This window comes from Pristis pectinata, chromosome 25, assembly GCF_009764475.1.
Source record: "Pristis pectinata isolate sPriPec2 chromosome 25, sPriPec2.1.pri, whole genome shotgun sequence".
Lineage (NCBI taxonomy): Eukaryota > Metazoa > Chordata > Chondrichthyes > Rhinopristiformes > Pristidae > Pristis > Pristis pectinata.
The window spans coordinates 25,094,213-25,102,927 of NC_067429.1; the positions used below are offsets into that span (position 1 = coordinate 25,094,213).

Below are 8,715 nucleotides of genomic sequence, written 5' to 3' on the forward strand. Positions count from 1 at the left end.
TATGGAGCAGAGTGGTGATATGTGCACCTCGGAGTTCAGCGTGAGTAGTAAGTGACAATGCAACTTGGATATACAAGCCAAACGTCGCACTGCATTGATTACTTTTGACTCCATTTTGGCATTATTTTGCATTATTGTAAACACATCACAAATCCTGTGCATTTTGCATTAAAGAGAATCTTTCATAGCTGTGGATTAAATCTGGGGTTCAGCTGGATTAGTTATTGCCCTTTAAATAGAACGGACAAGAGTTGCAGTCAGTCTGTATCATGGTCTTTTCATAGTTAGTATATTTTTTTTTAAAAAATGCACAGTATTTTCTAACTTTTGTCTTATTATTATTAAATGTCTTGCAACTAATGAAAAGCTGGCTATTGACCCATGAACACTACTTCATTATTCCTTTTTTTGCTCCACTTTATTTATTCTGTAATTTATAGTAATTTTTATGTCTTTGCGCTGTACTGCTGCCACAAAGCAACAAATTTCATGACATTTAAGTCAGTAATAATAAACCTGATTCTGATTCTGATAGTGACCTCCGGGGCCTGTTCTTTGACAACTGGGGAGGAAATCTGAAGTCCACTGTTAGATAATGCCTCGGGATTATGCCAAATATGTTTTCGAATTTACAGAAAGCTCCGACAGAAATAAAGTGCTGATCTTCTGAGGGAAATGTGGTCTATAACCTAGCAAATTCTGTTGTAAAAGTTCACTTTTGATTTACGTTCTGGTGTAACAGAAGTTGCAGGGAAGTTATTGGAAAAAAAGTTCTGAGGTACAGAATTGGAAAGGTTGGAGCTAATCAGGGATAATCAGCACGGTGTTGTTGGTGGGAGATCCTGTTCGGCTAACTAGATTGAGCTTTCTGAAGAAGTAACGAAATATATTGATGAGACTCCTGCAGTTAAGTTTCTCTACCAGGACTTCAATTAGGCCCTTGACAAGGTCCTACATGGAAGGCAGGTCTTAAAGTTTAGAGCCCCTGGGATCCAAGACTACTTGGTAAATTGGATCCAAAGTTGGCTTGGTAATAGAGAAAGGGGATAATGTTGGAGAGTTACTTTTATGATTGGAAGCCTGACCAGTGTGTACTACAAGATTCTGTGCTGGGACCCTTACTTTTTGTCATATATATTAATAATGCAGATATAAATGTAGAAGGTATGATCAGTAAGTTTGCAGATTGTATGAAGTTGGTGGTATTGTTGATAGTGAGGATAGTCTTAGGTTACAGAATTAAATTGATCAGCTGCTAAATTGGGCGGACAATGGTAGATGGAATTTAATTCGGATGAGTATAAGGTGAAGCATTTTGGGATGTCTAATAGGAGTAGAACATACACCATGAAGGGTAGGGGTCCAGGGAGTATTGAGGATAGAGAGATCTTGGGGTACAAGTCCAAAGATCCGTAAAGATGGCAGCACATGTAAATGGGATGGTGAAGAAGGTGAACAGAACTTAGTCATTATCAGCCAGAAATCGAATATAGGAGCATGGAGGTCTTGGTATCACTTTAAAAAAACATTGCTTTGGCACAGCTGGAGTATTGTGGCAATTCTGGTTGTGACTGAAGGATGTGATTGCACTGGAGAAGGTGCAGAGAAGATTCACCAGGATGCTGCCTGGGATATTTCATTGCTAAGGAGAGACTGGATAGGCTGGGTTTATCTTTCTTGAAGCAGAGGAAGCTGAGATGGGATCTGATTGAGGTATACAAAATTATCATGGAATCATCGAATCATAGAACAGTACAGCACAATACAGGCCCTTCGGCCCACAATGTTGTGCCAACCTTTAAACCTCACCTAAGACTATCTAAGCCCTTCCTCCCACATATCCCTCTATTTTAAATTCCTCCATATGCTTATCTAGCTATCTCTTGAATTTGACCAATGTACCTGCCTCCACCACCACCCCAGGCAGCGCATTCCACGCCCCAACCACTCTCTGGGTAAGAAACCTTCCTCTGATATCTCCCTTGAACTTCCCACCCATTACTTCAAAGCCATGTCCTCTTGTATTAAGCATTGGTACCCTGGGAAGGAGGCGCTGGCTGTGAGAAGCTTAGATAGGGTGGATAGTCAGAAGACATGTAGAATGAGAAGGCATAGGTTTAAGGTGAGGTGTAAGAGGGTTAGAGGGGATCTGAGATGGTTTTTTCACCTAGAGGGTGGTTACAGTCTGGAATGGGCTGCCTGGGAAGGTGGTGGAGGCAGGTACTCTCACATCATTTAAGATGTATCTCGATGAACACTTGAAATCCCAAGGCAAAAAAGGCCTATGGACCAAGTGGTGGAAAATGGGATTAGTGTAGGTGGGTACTTGGTCAGCATGGATGTCATCATGGTCAGGGTGAAATGAAGGCCTGCTTTACTGCTAGATGACTCTGTGACTCTCTATGAATTGATAATTGTGTACATTTGGATGGAACAGATTCTTGATTGTCCCTTCACAGCACCAGTAATGTTTAGCATAAAAGGTTGAACTACAAAGGTTTTAATTTGGCCTGTCATAGATTAGAACCACTAGTTAAGCATCCATAAATCCATCAGTGGATCCCATTGACAAACACACGCTGGGTAAAGTCATAGCCAACCATTCTCCCAGCACACAAATATCCCAATATCAAGCACCTTGTCTATATCCGACTGCTACTGACATGCACCCCTTGTCGCCTCCACTGAACACCAGAACTCGGAACTTCAAGTGAGATAACTAGCAATTAAAAATTCGCCGTACTTTTAAATGCGCTGGTGAATCGCATCAAACGCAAGCAGTGTTCGTTTTACACTAGATTATAACGAGTAACAATATACCATGATTGAACCAACATACCACGCTCTAGGAAACTACCACTCAACCCCAAAAACATCGACATTAAGACAAAAATCTAATTAAACTGCCTGTTTATATGCCTCTCTTCCAGCACAACTTCTAATCCATTATAAGATAATTCTATTTCAACTATTTAACACTCAACTTGTAACATGATAGTACTTAGATTTCAAACAGAGAGTCTGAAGTGTCGGGAAGTACATTTGCTGATACAGGCAGGATTGATGCCCCCAGTATTATCCCCAACACCCTTCGAGGCTTAAGTCAGAACCAGCAGCAACGCAGAAAATCAAAATCATTGCAACTCGATCACAAACAGATCCCGAAATAAAACCTAACAGCTTCGAAATTTGAAATACTTCGCGACAGAACTCAAAGGCTACTCCACAGGAGATAAAAATAAAACAAAACTCGGGCAAAATATGCCATCTGAAGTACTGAAAGTTTGGGCATGTCAGTAGTGGCGTTCGATATTTTAACCTGAATTGTGAAGTAACGGTTGCCATATAGGTCTAGTCGGCTTTGAATCACTTGGTAAACTTTTCAGCTCCACACAGTTGACTTCAGTCTATAGATTTGTCCTGCATAAGCTCTTTAACTTCCAGAATATATCCAAATCGCTTCAGAAATACCGCAAAATACAGTTTTCTGGTTAATATCAAACACGAATTTAGCAATCAATTTAGGGTAATGTCATGAAAGAGTTCAGAAGTTCGAGCTATCTGTATGTCACACTTCTTTGAATTATCATTATTTTAGATTAACCTTGTTGTACCTTTTTGGCTCGAACGAAAGTGAATTCCAATAAAGTTCAACAGAAATCCAACAGCCTGAAGTTAAGCGAAGTGTCCAGGGTCTCCTTGGGTTGTGTAAGGAGCGGTTACACTGGAGAATCCCACATCTCCGGATCAGCTGCTGGTGACGTCCGAGGCTTCGGACTGAAACCCGATCAGTTTATTGCAGGTAAGATCATTACATTACATTTCACACCCGGCTCAGGGACATGTCGAAAAGATTATTGGGGGTTGGGGGGTGAGTGAAGAGTGGCGAAAATACCGCTGAGATAGACTCCAACCGCGCTGATCTGCACAGCCACAAAATATTTGCTTCAGGAGTTTACAACATTAAATAAAGCCCCCAGCTGACAGTAGCCCGGCAGTCTGCGCAGGGCAGAAATCTCAAGAGCATTTCCCAGTAATTTCCTTTCAGCTGCCGTTCCAAGGAGTGGAGGGAGAATGTATCAGAGAGCCCGCCTGCCTATTGGAAAGTAGTCATTGCGAGTAGATGTGGAGAGAAGTGTTTGGGAGCTGGTGTTTGAGGCTTTTTTTTAACTACTGCATTTAATTCCCAATGCATTCATTGATAGGATACAGGTAGTGAATGCATTGCTTTTTCTAACACTTTATGGTGAAGTGCACACCAGCGAATGTGCCAATGAAAATATTTAGCATTGATTATTGTTAAGCCTGCAATCCTGCCTATATAATGATCACTTGCTTAATCAGTGATTCCCATCTTCCAGTAACCCGGACATCGCCTTTTCGGACATTGCCTTACAGCCACACAAGTCTGCACAGTGAAAGTTTACCATTCACCTGAGCTTAACGCTCCAGTACCAGCTTCCGAGCCTGGATGTAACTACAGTTGTACAAAGCCCCAATTAGCTTTTCTCTGCGTATCCTTTACATGCCAGAGGTCAGATGTTGCTTATTTCTGCCGCAAATCCCCAAAATAATATTTCCTGTTATCCACCACTATTATCCAGGGTGCCGGACAGATCCAATGACTGCTCATGTAACTTCCGATTTACCGCAGCGATGAGGTGACTGCAAACTATTTATGCCCCGGAACAAGCGTGGTGTTTATTTTGGCATTAACACCAGAGGGCAATTTGAATGCAGCGCTGATTAATATGGGCAATCTTCGGTAATAGTTCGTGAAGATAATATACCGAATATCCGACTAAGTTTAGGCTGCTGCGAGACGCCATCGTTAACTGTTCTTGCTAAGATAAACCCCAAGTCTAACTTTCACCAGGTCATGTTGGTGATTCGAAAGTGGTTGAGTGTACAAGCAATGGAAAGTTGAAACTTGAATTCGGAAGTCTATGGTTTGGCCTCCTTTATAAATTCTACGTTGATGCACTGGAATTCTATTCACTGAGACTACTTAAGGGTGTAATTGGCATAATAACGTTACACAAATTGGTATATGATTTTCAATCATTTTATGCCCCATGCTTCAATCAAAAGTTTTATGTCTTATGGACTTCTACTCAATTTTTCACCCTTGTATAAAGGTGCCTTTATGAGACATTGCCTGTTTGGAAGTCAGAACTTCAAAAACACATTGAACAACTTAATTAAGAGTGGCTCTGATCCAAGCTTCATATGGGCTTCTGTCTTCTTCTGAAGTTTATTAAACCATCATTTTGAGAGTGGAGTGTTTTAGCAAGATCCTAAGGCTGTCCTTTCCAACGGCAACAGTGATGATCAAAGTGCACAGATGATGCCAGAAGAACATGTATATCATAGTGTAGTAACCAATGACATTTGACTATGGGCTTGTGTCGAATGGGGAAAGTGATGGGAGAATCTAGCAAAGAGAGCACTGTGTAACTTCTCACTTTCCAACACCTAGTATTGCCAAGCATAAGAAATGGCACAGGGATGCATTGGCCTTGAATTTATGCAATACCTTCTTAGACTCCCAACAGAGTTTCATTAGATCCTGGAGTGGCCCAATTAAGTAACTGGGTTATATCACCTTCATGAGTGTATCATGGCAGCCTGGCGCCAGTAGAACTCCCTTTGTGATTTGACTGGATCGAAGTGTTGTCGATTATAATGCTGTCTGCACCTTAAGTATTCCCATGTCTCAAGCAGCAAGTGTCTTATCGCACCTGTCATCCTTGAAAAATTCAACATGCGTTCGGTTGGATAGCCTTGATGCCATATCCTGGCATCAGAACCAGACATATGCCCTCTGTTGCACAGAATTCAAAACAATGATGAGGCCCACTTTTGTCCATATTGCCTGTGTATGAACTAACTAGCATGCTGGGGTATTTTCGTCTGATGTGATGTTTCATTGGTGTTCAACAGATGAGAGGATGTGAATGTGTGCAACTCATTTCTCTATCTGATAAAGTTCTTTTATTTGCTACCTCTGTGAGCCTGATAACATGTGATGCTAGTACCTCTATGGTAGTGTGTCCAAACATCACTGCTTCCTTCTTATTGATCTGGTTCCTCATTGGTCTGAGACCCATTCTTCTGAAGCAGCTCTCGGCTGTTGGATCAAAGAAGTTCATTGAATTTATACAGTCCCTCTGGGTTGCACTTGAGATGGTCATTAAGTCATCACATCTCTCTTGCCTTTTAGCTAAATATTCCATTGATGTTTTAAATAATCTAATGTTTAAGGAATTGATAAGGAATAAAAACATCAGAATAAATGTTACCTGGTCACACATATTTGTGGTAATATTGGGGGCTCTTACCTACTAAGAACAGAAAGGTGAATTACGGACCAGTCTGGGTGGTATTTTTTAACAATTGGAGATGTGTTAAAATGCAATTATTCTGTTAGTTATGCAAAGCAAAGTTAATGGGAGTGAACACACATCTGAAATAAGCATGCTCATTAGCATAAAGAAACAACAACAACATGAATGTGCTATAAGGAAGTACAAAAATACAGATCAAATAGAGTTCAGACACTTGTCAAGTCAGGGTTATGGGAAATACAATTCTATTATGAGGTAATGTCTGTCATAATTTTCCCCTGAGACCTTCTAATTGCCTCAACTACCAGCTGCTATAACCTTTTTCTTAAGCGATGATAACAAATGAGTCCTAAAAGCCATGTTACTTTCCAGATACAGTGCACAACATCAATCCTCAAAACTATTTCACCTGTGTCAGCCACACTAACCATCCAAGGATTCCCAATGCATTCAGGTCACAAAGACAATTGAAATTACTCCAAATGACTCAGATTTTCAATAAGCCATAAAAATGTTATCAGAGATTTCATTTCTACACATTTTTTGTGATAACATAATGTGATAACACATTATGTTATCACTAAAGCTCAATCTATTGCTTCCAATGTATGATCAGAGCTTCTCCGATAATATGCAATTTTTCTGTGTCCAGCCAGAAATGAAAACAAACTAAGAAAGGTTAAACGAGACCACAATTTATTTAAACAAATTTATTTAATTTATAAAATGTAATTTAAACTTTTAGTCATGTTTTGATGCGACTTGGGTGGCAGATACAAGTCATAACTCCATTTAACTTTAGAAAGATGCACAGCTCTTATCTTGGAACAGAACAGGAACAGTAGCCTAAAAAAGTTAATTTTACACCTCAGGCTGTTGGTCCATTTCACTCAGCTCAAGCATAATTACCCACCAAAGTACAAAAATCAACATATTAATGAAAAAGATTTTCTGCCAATCATTATTTAAATAGTTTTGCAGTAAAACAGTGAATATGCTAATAAACCTACCTCATTTTATTTCCAAAAATACAACTGAAAATGATCTAGATGAGTCTATTATTGCTGCTAACATATGAGGACTAATCTGTAATTGTACAGTTAATATTTGTGGAAGCATAAATGTAGTTGTTTAAAAGATGCAAAGCAGAATTTCATTCCGAGTTCCGAATTGGTTGGAAAAGTTTGTACTGATTAACAACATAATGACCACTACACAAGTCAGCGAGAAGAAAACTGTGGTGACCTCTAGTACTAAAAGCAGCTGTTTGCATTGCTCCACTAACCCTGCTCTCTCTGAAGGATCTTGGGATTACCACAGTGCATAATGTGAAGTTCCTTAAGAGGCAATGGTGGTATCTGAGCAAACAGGAAATTCAGGATCACTGCAGGTGGCAGCATAGTAAGCATAAAGAAGTTAACAAGCTTATACATCCTGTAAAGTAGTCTGGAGTTTATTTCTGCAGCATGAATTGAGAAGTAAGTTAAACCAACTAACTCTAAATAGATCATTCCTGGGCTTATTGATCTAAAGTAGTTGCCAGTTAAGCAGCAACTCAATTTCAAAATTCTCCTCCTTCTTTTCTATGTCCTTCGTAGTCTTGCCATTTTTTATCCTGGCAATCTGATCCAGACCTACTATCCTTCATGAAATCCACCCTCCTCTAATTCCACAACCTTTGTTTCCTTAATCAGTGCATCACTGGCAGCCCTGCCTTCAGCTGCCAAGCCCCTGGTCTCAGGAATTCCCTCACTAAACCTCTCCATCTCTCTTTTATCCTTTAAGACGTTCCTTATTACCTACCAAGCATCGAGTTATTAACCCTAATAACTCCTCCTGTGACCCAGAGTCAGCTTTTTTTTGTGTTTTGTGATGATCTAAGGCAATTTGGGATGTTTTTACTATATTCTTGGCACCATGTAAATGTAAGTTATCATTATTGTTGTTGTTGTAGATTAACAAGTTCAACTCCATTCAAGGAAAAGGTAATATTCTACATTATGAGCCATTAACAACAGGCCTAAAAATTATTTTTCATCTGCTACATTTTCAAATGAACAGATATTGCCACAGATACGATCTCCCTGATGTACTGGCAAGTTAGGTCCACTTGATCATCTCATTAAGGCCATGAATATTCATATTAGAGTGATGTCACTGTTCTTAGTTAGCAGCCAATCAGCATTCAGGAGAAACCTTGAACTATGAAAAGAAATAAAACTATTTTGACAGTTTTGTTTAAAAGTCTTCACCACCTGTGAGGACATCATACATTGGATTTCATTGATTTCAGAAGCCACTCTGACCTTAACCCACAATCCAGTGTAGGTCAACTGTATGTGCCATATCAAAAGGAGCTAACTCAGTA

At 39.8% G+C, this 8,715-nt stretch overlaps 1 protein-coding gene across 1 annotated transcript in view; it reads right to left on the bottom strand.

Moving 5' to 3' along the window:
• Positions 1–3,690, bottom strand: part of LOC127582839 (sodium channel protein type 4 subunit alpha-like) — a 158,187-nt gene extending 154,497 nt beyond the window's left edge. The window contains exon 1 of the mRNA XM_052038404.1: positions 3,615–3,690. The gene's annotated coding sequence lies outside the window, so the exon portion shown is untranslated. The remainder of the gene's footprint in view (positions 1–3,614) is intronic.
• Between the last annotated feature and the right edge of the window lie 5,025 nt (positions 3,691–8,715).